Source organism: Salvelinus alpinus, chromosome 12 (genome assembly GCF_045679555.1).
Source record: "Salvelinus alpinus chromosome 12, SLU_Salpinus.1, whole genome shotgun sequence".
NCBI lineage: Eukaryota > Metazoa > Chordata > Actinopteri > Salmoniformes > Salmonidae > Salvelinus > Salvelinus alpinus.
In genome coordinates, this window is record NC_092097.1 from 17,199,179 (window position 1) to 17,210,794 (window position 11,616).

Here is an 11,616-nt window from a genome sequence, read left to right on the forward strand (position 1 = left end):
CTCTGCTGCATTCGTGTCAAAAGTATAATGGCACCATGGTGTGATAAATGACCAAAATGTAAATGTGAAAATGCACACTGGGTATTATTCTAGCTCTGCTCCCAAACAAGACCACATTTTATTAAAATACAAATAATTTGGGGCTGAACCCATTAGAATAATACCCAATGTTCTTTGCAAGTGTACATTTTTACATTTACAGTACATGTTGGTGATTTAAAACAACCACATATCACAGACATAGCAAGTAAAATGCTTCTGAAACCTTTGTGGTGGATATACACCATAGGTGCGTCTCTCCTGTGTGCTCTTCAAACTCCCACGATTGGAGAACTCTTTGTTCTCTTGTTGAAATGTTTGCTGTTGCTTTCACATGTTTAAATGCATACATGGTAAATCTATATTCCATATTATACTGCAATAGTTGCTAGCGTTTCACTCTTCCATTCCCCTACCGTTTATTGCAACATTTAAGATATTTCTGATTCATGTTTGATACAGACTACAAGTTTTCATTTGCCTTTTTTTACCTTTCTTACCCTCTTATAGTCTCAACTTACTCTTGAGAGTAAGAATAGTAGAATACACCAGGTGCAATTTAGAAATTTGGTTGCGCATTGGCAATTTTACACCAACTCATCCACCCCAACCAACCAGCCTCCTTTCGTTTTGCCTTAAGTAACCATCTGTCTTATGTAACCATACGAAACCTAACATACACTAAATGGAGTGTCTCGGATTTACATAAACAATAATACGAAATGCTCTGATACCAGGCTGCTGCCTGAGGTATCCCCTGTCCTGCTGTCCTCTTCTGGGGCCTCATTTATAAACAAGTACATTTTACATTAAATATCCGTGTGCACCATTTCTGAAAAGACTACGTATTCACAAAAATATTGAGATCAGACCTGTCATAAAACTGTGCTTGCGTGAATGAGCATTGTAACCTGAAAAACGTCCATCATTCATCTTTTATGGTGACAATAACGCCCTTATTTGCTTAATACTTTGGAAGTATTGGAATTAGGCCAAGACCGTATCTAAAGGAAATAGCAATGGTGATCTTGATCAAATGTCTTTGAAGGTGTTGGCAGAATGTTTTCTTTTACAGTGACATTTGCTTTATCTGACCGTTTCTGAAAGACAAAATAATTGCAAATTGTTGTGGACCTGTAAACAGATCTTTTAAATTCAATAATGTTTTGCATTTAATTTTTCTCTAACCTAAATATGATGCACTGCCCTCGAATTCTAAAACATTGTCTACTGGGGAAAAAAATGAAAGCTACAGTATAGGCCTACTTACAGTGAGTGGTAGCCTACACACATCAATGCAAAATATTTTTGGGTTATACTCAACATGACCCTCAGTCATAAGAACCAACAATACACTGTCATGACATAGCAGATGAACTGTGTTAGTGTACAGTTGTACTTAGCAGATTTGGACTGTTAGGTGACCGTTTGATGACAGACTTATTTGGGTGTTTTGACATGACAGCTGAGGAGAACTTTCATTGAGTCCGGCAAGTTGTGATGTAGTGGAGGACTTAGTGGACTGCATTTTGAACAGTTGATCATGTAATTTGTGCATAGACCGATATGATTTATTGCGTTTCAGCCTCAAAAGGTTAGTAGTTAAAGGTAATGGAGCATCCACCATGTTGTGTTTAGGTCTTGTTTGTTGTGTTGACATGGTGGTCATTAGCATTGTGAGTGTACAACACACACAATTCAGAGGTGACATTGACACTGTGTGTTCGTGTAAATGTACATATACTGTGTATAAGTACATATAGTTACTGTACATGTGGGAGTGTGTTTTCAATGCATATGTTAGAGAAAATGCATAGCATTGGTGAGTGTTGCAGGCAGAAGCAGACTTCCATATGTACTGGAAAGAAATATAAATGCAACATGTGACGTGTTGGTCAAATGTTTCATGAGCTGAAATAAATGTACAAAAAGCTTATTTCTCGCTGATTTTGTGCACAAATTTGTTCACATCCTTGTTAGTGAGCATTTCTTTTTTGCAAAGATAATCCATCCACCTGACAGGTGTGGCATATCAAGAAGCTGATTAAACAGCATGATTACACCTTGTGTTGGGGACAATAAAAGGCCACAGTTTTGTACACAACACAATACCACAAACGTCTCAAGTTTTGAGGGAGCGTGTAATTGGCATGCTGACTGCAGGAATGTTCACCAGAGCTGTTGCCAAGGAATTTAATGTTAATTTCTCTACCATAAGCCGCTTCCAATATCATTTTAGAGAATTCGGTATTACGGCCAACCGGCCTCACAATTGCAGACCATGTGTAACCACACAAGCCCAGGATCTCCACATCCGTCTTTGTCACCTGCGGGATCGTCTGAGACCAGCCAACCGGACAGCTGAGGAAACTGTGGGTTTGCACAACCGAAGAATTTCTGCACAAACTGTCAGAAACCGTCTCAGGGAAGCTCATCTGCATGCTCGTCGTCCTCACCAGAGTCTTGAGCTGACTGCAGTTCTGCGATGTAACTGACTTTAGTGGGCAAATTCTCACCTTCGATGGCCACTGGCACGCTGGAGAAGTGTGCTCTTCACGGATGAATCCTGGTTTCAACTGTACCTGGCAGATGGCAGACCGAATGTATGGCGTTGTGTGGGCGAGCGATTTGCTGATGACAATGTTGTGAACAGAGTGCCCCGTGGTGGGGTTGTGGTATGGGCAGGCATAAGCTACGGACAACAAACAGAATTGCATTTTATCGATGGCAATTTCAATGTAGAGATACCGTGACGAGATACTGAGGCCCATTGTCATGCCATTCATCTGCCGCCATCACCTCATGTTTCAGCATGATAATGCATGGCTGCGTGTCGCAAGGATCTGTGCACAATTCTTGGATGCTGAAAATGTCCCAGTTCTTCCATGGCCTGCATACTCATCATACATGTCACCCATTGAAAATGTTTGGGATGATCTGGATTGTCGTGTTCCAGTACCTGCCAATATCCAGCAACTTCGCACAGCCATTGAAGAGGAGCAGGACAACATTCCACAGGCCACAATCTACAGCCTGATCAACTCTATGCGAAGGAGATATGTCGCGCTGCAAGAGGCAAATGGTAGTCACACCAGATACTGACTGGTTTTCTGATCCACGCCCCTACTTTTCTTTCTAAATATCTGTGACCAACAGATACATATCCGTATTCCAAGCACAGGAGATTGGTGGCGCATTAATTGGGGAGGACAACATGGTAATAGCTGGAGCGGAATAGGTGGAATGGTATCAAATACATGGTTTCCATGTGTTTGATGCCATTCCATTCACTCTGTTCCAGCCATTATTATGAGCCGTTCTACCCTCAACTGCTTCCACTGATTCCCAGTCATGGGAAATCCATAGATTAGGGCCTATTGAATTCATTTCAATCGACCGATTTCCTTATATGAACTTTAACTGAGTAAAAACTTTGAAATTGTTGCATATTGTGCTTATATTCTTGCTCTGTGTAGATTTACAGTGCATTTGGAAAGTATTCAGGTCCCTTCACTTTTTCCACATTTTGTTACGTTAGTCTTATTCTAAAGGGATTAAATAAGTGTTTTCCCTCATCAATCTACACACAACGCCCCATAATGACAAAGCGAAAAACAGGTTTGTAGATACTTTTGCTAATTTATAAAAAAACAAACAGAAATACATTATTTACATAACTATTCCCTTTGCTATGAGACTCGAAATTGAGCTCAGGTGCATCCTGTTTCCATTCATCATTATTGAGATGTTTATACAACTTGATTGGAGTCTCCTGTGGTAAATTAATTGGACATGATTTGGAAAGGCACACAGCTGTCTATATAAGGTCCCACAGTTGACAGTACATATCAGAGCGAAAACCAAGCCATGAGGTCAAAGGAATTGTCCGTGGAGCTCTGAGACAGGATTGTGTCGAGACACAGATCTGGGGAAGGGTAACAAAACATTTCTGCAGCATTGAATGTCCCCAAGAACAAAGTGGCCTCCATCATTCTTAAATGGAAGAAGTTCTTGAACCACCAAGACTCTTCTTAGAGCTGGCCACACAGCCAAACTGAACAATCGGGGGAGAAGGGCCTTGGTCAGGGAGGTGACCAAGAACCCGATGGTCACTCTGACAGAGCTCAAGAGTTCCTCTGTGGAGATGGGAGAAGGTTCCAGAAGGACAACCATCTCTGCAGCGCTCCAACAATCAGGCCTTCATGGTAGAGTGGCCAGACGGATGCCACTCCTCAGTAAAAGGCACATGACAGCCTGATTGGAGTTTGCCAAAAGGCACCTAAAGGACTCTGACCATGAGAAACAAGATTCTCTGGTCTGATGAATCCAAGATTGAACTCTTTGGCCTGAATGCCAAATGTCACATCTAGAGGAAACCAGGCAACATCTCTACGGTGAAGCATGGAGGTGCCAGCATCATGCTGTGGGGATGTTTTTCAGCGGCAGGGACTCGTAGACTAGTCAGGATCGAGGGAAAGATGAATGGAGCAAAGTACAGAGTGATCATTGATAAAAACCTGCTCCAGAGCACGCACGACCTCAGACTGGGGCCAAGGTTCACCTTAAATGGGAGAAACTCCCCAGATACAGGTGTGCCAAGCTTGTAGTATCATACCCAAGAAGATTGGAGGCTGTAATCGCTGCCAAAGTTGCTTCAACAAAGTACTGAGTAAAGGGTCTGAATACTTATGTAAATGTGATATTTCAGTTTTTATTTTTAATACGTTTGCGTAATTTCCCCCAAAAATGTTTTGGCTTTGTCATTATGGGGTAAAAAAATATTTGATACATTTTAGAATAAGGCTGTATTGTAACAAAATGTGGAAAAATGTATGGGGTCTGAATACTTTCCGAATGCACTGTACATATGCCTCTGCTTGCAGATTACCTGAAATGTTGTGTTGTCATTATTCTCTTCAATTTACCCATCGGTGACATCTGTGAAACAGCCCCTCAAAACGTAACCATAGTATTTGCACTGGTGACTCTGAGGAGTGCTTATCAAACAGAAATAATGTGATGTAAGTCTCAGATAGACCCTAAGATTGTGTTGTGTCAGGCCTTGTCCCTATTAATTAAATTTATTTTATTTTACCAGGCAAGCCAACAAATTCTTATTTACAATGACGGCCTACCGGGGAACAGTGGGTTAACTGCCTTGTTCAGGAGCAGTACGACAGATTTTTACCTTGTCAGCTCGGGGATTAGATGTAGCAACCTTCGGTTAATGGCACAAAGCTCTAACCACCTGCCGCCCCCCAAAGAGTCTATAGAGAACTCAAACATGCTTAAATTCAATAATAATTCAAATTCAATCAATGGCTTTAGCCCTGGTACAAGCCTTTTACATGGCACTGGAGCATCTTAAATAATATTGCACAAGAGTTGTGGTCTGATGTAAACAATGGTGTGTTTTCTCCAGAATGGAAAAAGGTGTGGCATTTTTCTTCCTCAGAGATTTACAATGTTTGCTTTGTTCGAGCCTTTTCCCCGCAAGCATTCTCAGTATATTTATTGATGTTATTGTGGACAATGGACAATGAACATGTATTGTTGGTGTGCTGTGCTCTTTGGGTGTTGGGAATTGGCAGTCATACCTGCTCCAATCAGTATAAAGTATGCACTGTAAAATGAGCTGTAGGAACTTCAGAACTTTTTACGAAATTATATCGACCTGTTGCAGACTTCACATCACCTCCTGTGAACATCTACATGCATGATCAAGTACCCACATTTAGTACTAATTAACTGTTGAATGTGCCCTGTGTTGTGCTTTCAACCTCTGTCACCAGTCTAACCAAAACACAACCTGACCAAATTGCATACTATACTGTCTGCAACTCCCAGCTAGAAAATACCCTTTGTCTAACCTTCCCCTCTTGCCAAGACTTGACCTTTCTATTCAGGTGTTAAAAAGTACATACTTATACATGCTTGGAGGAACATGGGCCTAGAGGCCTTAGTCTGGGCACTGGTTAAAATGATACATTGGGACATTAGTTAGTTAATATGGCTAATAATGTGAATTGATGCATGACATCTTTTTCCACCCTACTTAGCCTTGGAGTTAAACTTTTGCCATAATGTATCATGATAAACCCACCTCCTCTGTATGTTTAAAATAACATTTTACCCATAATTTATTATGTGTGAAAATAGATTAGCCTACTCATAGGGTATGTTACGCAAATGCAACCTCAAGTTAATGGCTGCAGTGTCGAAACACTTCCAGCAGAATGCCAATGTGAAAATGTCCGCCTTTTAGGCCTAAGTACAATAGGCCTACGTAAGCACTTGTGATGCTGACGACTGCTGAATAAGTCAGGTCTTAGTATATGTGTTTACAAACTATTATATTAGCAAACACAAATAATTCCACATCAAAAAAGAAAAGTTCAGTTGGATTAAGGCCTCATATTTATTACATTGATTGAGTACAGTAAACAACCAATAAGTGACAGATAGTATAGTAAGTGCTGTTTAAGGAAATAAAACACATATCTTATGTGATTTCATGATGCCTCTGGACCCAGCCCCTGAACAAAACAACATTGTAACTATGGAGAATGGCAAAAGTGTTTACATCACAAATACAGTGCTTTCGGAAAGTATTCAGACCCCTTGACATTTTCCACATTTTGTTACGTTACAGCTTATTCTAAAATGTATTAAATTCCCCAAAATGACAAAGCAAAAGCAGGTTTTTAGACATTTTTGCTAATTTATTCAAAATAAAAAACTATAAATATAACATTTACATAAGTATTCAGACCATTTACTCAGTACTTTGTTGAAGCACCTTTGGCAGCGATTACAGCCTTGAGTCTTTTTGGGTATGACGCTACAAGCTTGGCATACCTGTATTTGGGGAGTTTCCCTCATTCTTCTCTGCAGATCCTCTCAAGCACTGTCAGGTTGGATGGGTAGCGTAGCTGCACAGCTATTTTCAGGTCTCTCCAGAGATATTTGATCGGGTTCAAGTCCGGCCCCTGGCTGGGCCACTCAAGGACATTCAGAGACTTGTCCCAAAGCCACTCCTGCATTGTCTTGGCTGTGTGCATAGGGTCATTGTCCTGTTGGAAGGTGAACCTTCACCCCAGTCTGAGGGGCTGAGCGCTCTGGAGCAAGTTTTCATCGAGGGTCTCTCTTTACTATGCTCCGTTAATCTTTGCCTCAATCCTGACTAGTCTCCCAGTCCCTGCCGCTGATAAACATCCCCACAGCATGATGCTGCTACCACCATGCTTCACTATAGGGATGGTGCCAGGTTTCCTCCAGACGTGGTGCTTGGCATTCAGGCCAAAGAGTTCAATCTTGGTTTCATCAGACCAGAGAATCTTGTTTCTCATGGTCTGTGAGTCTTTAGGTGCCTTTTGGCATTCTCCAAGCGGGCTGTCATGTGCCTTTTAGTTAGGAGTGGCTTCCCTTTTCGCTTGTTCATAAAGGGGTGTTGTGTGCATATTAAGACATTTATATTTAATTGACTTCTTCGGGATCGGTGTCCCTTCCACGGGACGGTTGAGCTAACGTAAGCTAATGAGATTAGCATGAGGTTGTAAGTAACAAGAACATTTCCCAGGACATAGACATATCTGATATTGGCAGAAAGCTTACATTCTTGTTAATCTAACTGCACTGTCCAATTTACAGTATCTATTACAGTGAAAGAATAGCTTGCTACTGTTTGAGGAGAGTGCACAATTTTGAACATGAAAAGTTCTTAATAAACAAATGTGGCACATTTGGGCAGTCTTGATACAACATTTTTAACAGAAATGCAATGGTTCATTGGATCAGTCTAAAACTTTGCACATAAACTGCTGCCATCTAGTGGCTAAATTCTAAATTGCACCTGGGCAGGGATAATACATTATGGCCTTTCTCTTGCATTTCAAAAATTATGGTACAAAAAAATACAAAATAACGTATTTTTTTCTTTTCTTTGTATTATCTTTTACCAGATCTATTGTGTTTATATTCTCCTACATTCCCTTCACATTTCCACAAACTTCAAAGTGGTTTACCTTTCAAATGGTACCAAGAATATGCATATCCTTGCTTCAGGGCCTGAGCTACAGGCAGTTAGATTTGGGTATGTCACTTTAGGCGAACATTTTTAAATAAGGCTGTAATGTAACAAAATGTGGAAAACGTCAAGGGGTCTGAATACTTTCTGAAGGCACTGTACATGATGCCATTGTTTCATACTTAACATGTTTTTGTTGTATATCAAAGTATATATAATATAATAATATAGTGGGCATGAAACAGCCCTCTGAGGCCAGGTAGTTTACTGTTTGCTTAGTTTTCTAACATCAATGGGTGCAGTGTGTTTCACTAATTGGGCAGGGCATAATTCCACAGAAAACATCCAGTCAGTGGACAAATATTTAGGAAATTATTTTATGGCTTATCTGCAATTTCCTGCGTAGTAATGATTAACTACTTGGTCAATCGATTTTGATTATTAAATCTATGCAAAGACCTATTATGAACTGACAGTTCAACTCTCTGTATTATTTTATTCTGTAATAGGGTATATTGTAACCATAAGTTCAAGCTAAACAAATCAAAGTTTATTTAGCGCTGTCCTTTTAGAACCGTGAAGGGCGCTCCAACAGTTTAAAACAACACTCATCAATATCTGTTGCCTACATCTAATAGTACTACTCATCACTTATTATTATTATTATTATTAGGAATAGAAGAAGTTCACTTCTCACAATGGTGCTCGTTTAGTAAAGTTAGATCAAAGCTGAATCAATGCCTCGCAAGATCACATAATGATTAATGATTATTTTACATAACAGAATATAATAGCATACTAGGCCTATAATGTTATACACCAAAAACAACACCTTGTTTCTAATGACATTTTAGGATGATTACCTGAAGCTGAATAGTAAAAAAAAATTCTTAGGCACCAAAACTCAACAGAGTCACTAGGCAGGATATTCCTGTTGAAATGGGAAGTTTACATACACCTTAGCCAAATACATTTAGACTCAGTTTTTCACAATTCCTGACATTTAATCCTAGTAAAAAATCTCCGTCTTAGGTCAGTTAGGATCAACACTTTATTTTAAGAATGTGAAATGTCAGAATAATAGTAGAGAATTATTTCTTTCAGCTTTTATTTCTTTCATCACATTCCCAGTGGGTCAGAAGTTTACATACACTCGATTAGTATTTGGTAGCATTGCCTTCAAATTGTTTAACTTGGGTCAAACGTTTCGGGTAGCCTTCCACAAGCTTCCCACAATAAGTTGGGTGAATTTTGGCCCATTACTCCTGACAGAGCTGGTGTAACTGAGTCAGGTTTGCAGGACTCCTTGCTCACACACGCTTTTTCAGTTCTGCCCACAAATGTTCTATAGGATTGAGGTCAGGGCTTTTTAATGGCCACTCCAATACCTTGACTTTGTTGTTCTTAAAGCCATTTTGCCACAACTTTGGAAGTATGCTTGGGGTCATTGTCTATTTGGAAGAACCATTTGCGACCAAGCTTTAACTTCCTGACTGATGTCGTGAGATGTTGCTTCAATATATCCACATAATATTCCTTCCACATAATATTCCTTCCTCATAATGCCATCTATTTTGTGAAGTGCACCAGTCCCTCCTGCAGCAAAGCACCCCCACAACATGAGGCTGCCACCCCCGTGCTTCACCTTTTGGATGTGTTCTTCGGCTTGCAAGCCTCCCCCTTTTTCCTCCAAACATAACGATGGTCATTATGGCAAAACAGTTCTATCTTTGTTTTATCAGACCAGAGGACATTTCTCCAAAAAGTACAATATTTGTCCCCATGTGCAGTCGCAAACCGTAGTCTGGCTTTTTTATGGCGGTTTTGGAGCAGTGGCTTTTTCCTTGCAGAGCGGCCTTTAAGGTTATGTCGATATATGACTCGTTTTACTATGGATATAGATACTTTTGTTTCCTCCAGCATCTTCACAAGGTCCTTTGCTGTTGTTCTGGGATTGATTTGCACTTTTCGCACCAAACTACGTTCATCTCTAAGAAACAGAACGCATCTCCTTCCTGAGCGGTATGATGGCTGCGTTGTCCCATGGTGTTTATACTTGCGTACTATGGTTTGTACAGATGAACGTGGAACGTTCAGGCATTTGGAAATTGCTCCCAAGGATGAACCGGACTTGTGGAGGTTTACCATTTTTTTCTGAAGTCTTGGTTGATTTCTTTTGATTTTCCCATGATGTCAAGCAAAGAGGCACTGAGTTTGAAGGTAGGCCTTGAAATATATCCACAAGTACACCTCCAATTGACTCAAATAATATCAATTAGCCTATCAGAAACTTCTAAAGCCATGACATAATTTTCTGGAATTCTCCAAGCTGTTTAAAGGCACAGTCAACTTAGTGTATGTGTCACGTTCTGACCATAGTTCTTGTGTGTTTTGCTCGTTTTAGTGTTGGTCAGGACGTGAGCTGGGTGGGCATTCTATGTTGTGTGTCTAGTTTGTCTGTTTCTATGTTTGGCCTAATATGGTTCTCAATCAGAGGCAGATGTTTTGTGTTGTCTCTGATTGGGAATCATATATAGGTGGCTTGTTTTGTGTTGGGATTTTGTGGGTGATTGTTTCCTGTCTCTGTGTTTTCTCTGCACCAGATAGGGCTGTATCGGTTTGCCACATTTTGTTATTTTGTTATTTGTAAGTGTTCACTGTTTATTCGTTTTATTAAACATGTTGAGCACTGGCTACGCTGCGTGTTGGTCCGATCCCTGCTACACCTCCTCTTCAGACGAAGAGGAGGAAGGCTGCCGTTACAGTATGTAAACTTCTGACCCACTGGAATTGTGATACAGTGGAATAATCTGTCTGTAAACAATTGTTGGAAAAATTAGATGTCCTAACCGACTTGCCAAAACTATAGTTTGTTAACAAGAAATTTGTGGAGTGGTTGAAAAACAAGTTTTAGTGACTCCAACCTAAGTGTATGTAAACTTCCGAGTTCAACTGTATGCTTCGATTGAAACAAAATACAAGAAAGGCTAATTGTTTGTTAACATCATCTGCTCAGATTCTTTCACAAACAGTCATTCAAGAAGATCGAAATGCATAGTCTATTTCCATGAAATTGATTGAGATCAATCAAATGACTGGCATGCACATGCAGTTTCACCGGTAAAACATGAATAATTATCCTTCACGATTGACGTGATAATGGCCTGTTTTGAAATGAGGTATTCCTAACTTGGTGTTTGAGGTTATTAAAAATATAACATTTTCTTGAGAGAATATGTGTGGCAATAGGCAGACGTTGCAATTGGAGGATGCATTTTATACATATGTTATAACACGGTTCTCCAACCCTGTTCCTGGAGAACTACCATCCTGTAGGTTTTCATTCCAACCCTAATCTAGCACACTTGATTCTAATACTTAGCTGGTTAATAAGATGAATCGGGTTAGTTACAACTGGGGTTGGAGTGAAACCTTACAGGATGGTAGCACTCCAGGGGCAGGGTTTGAGAGTCCAGTAATGATAGGCTATTCAATAGGCTACATCTGTCAGTACAAACTTTGATTGAGTAAATTATGACATAATTTACATT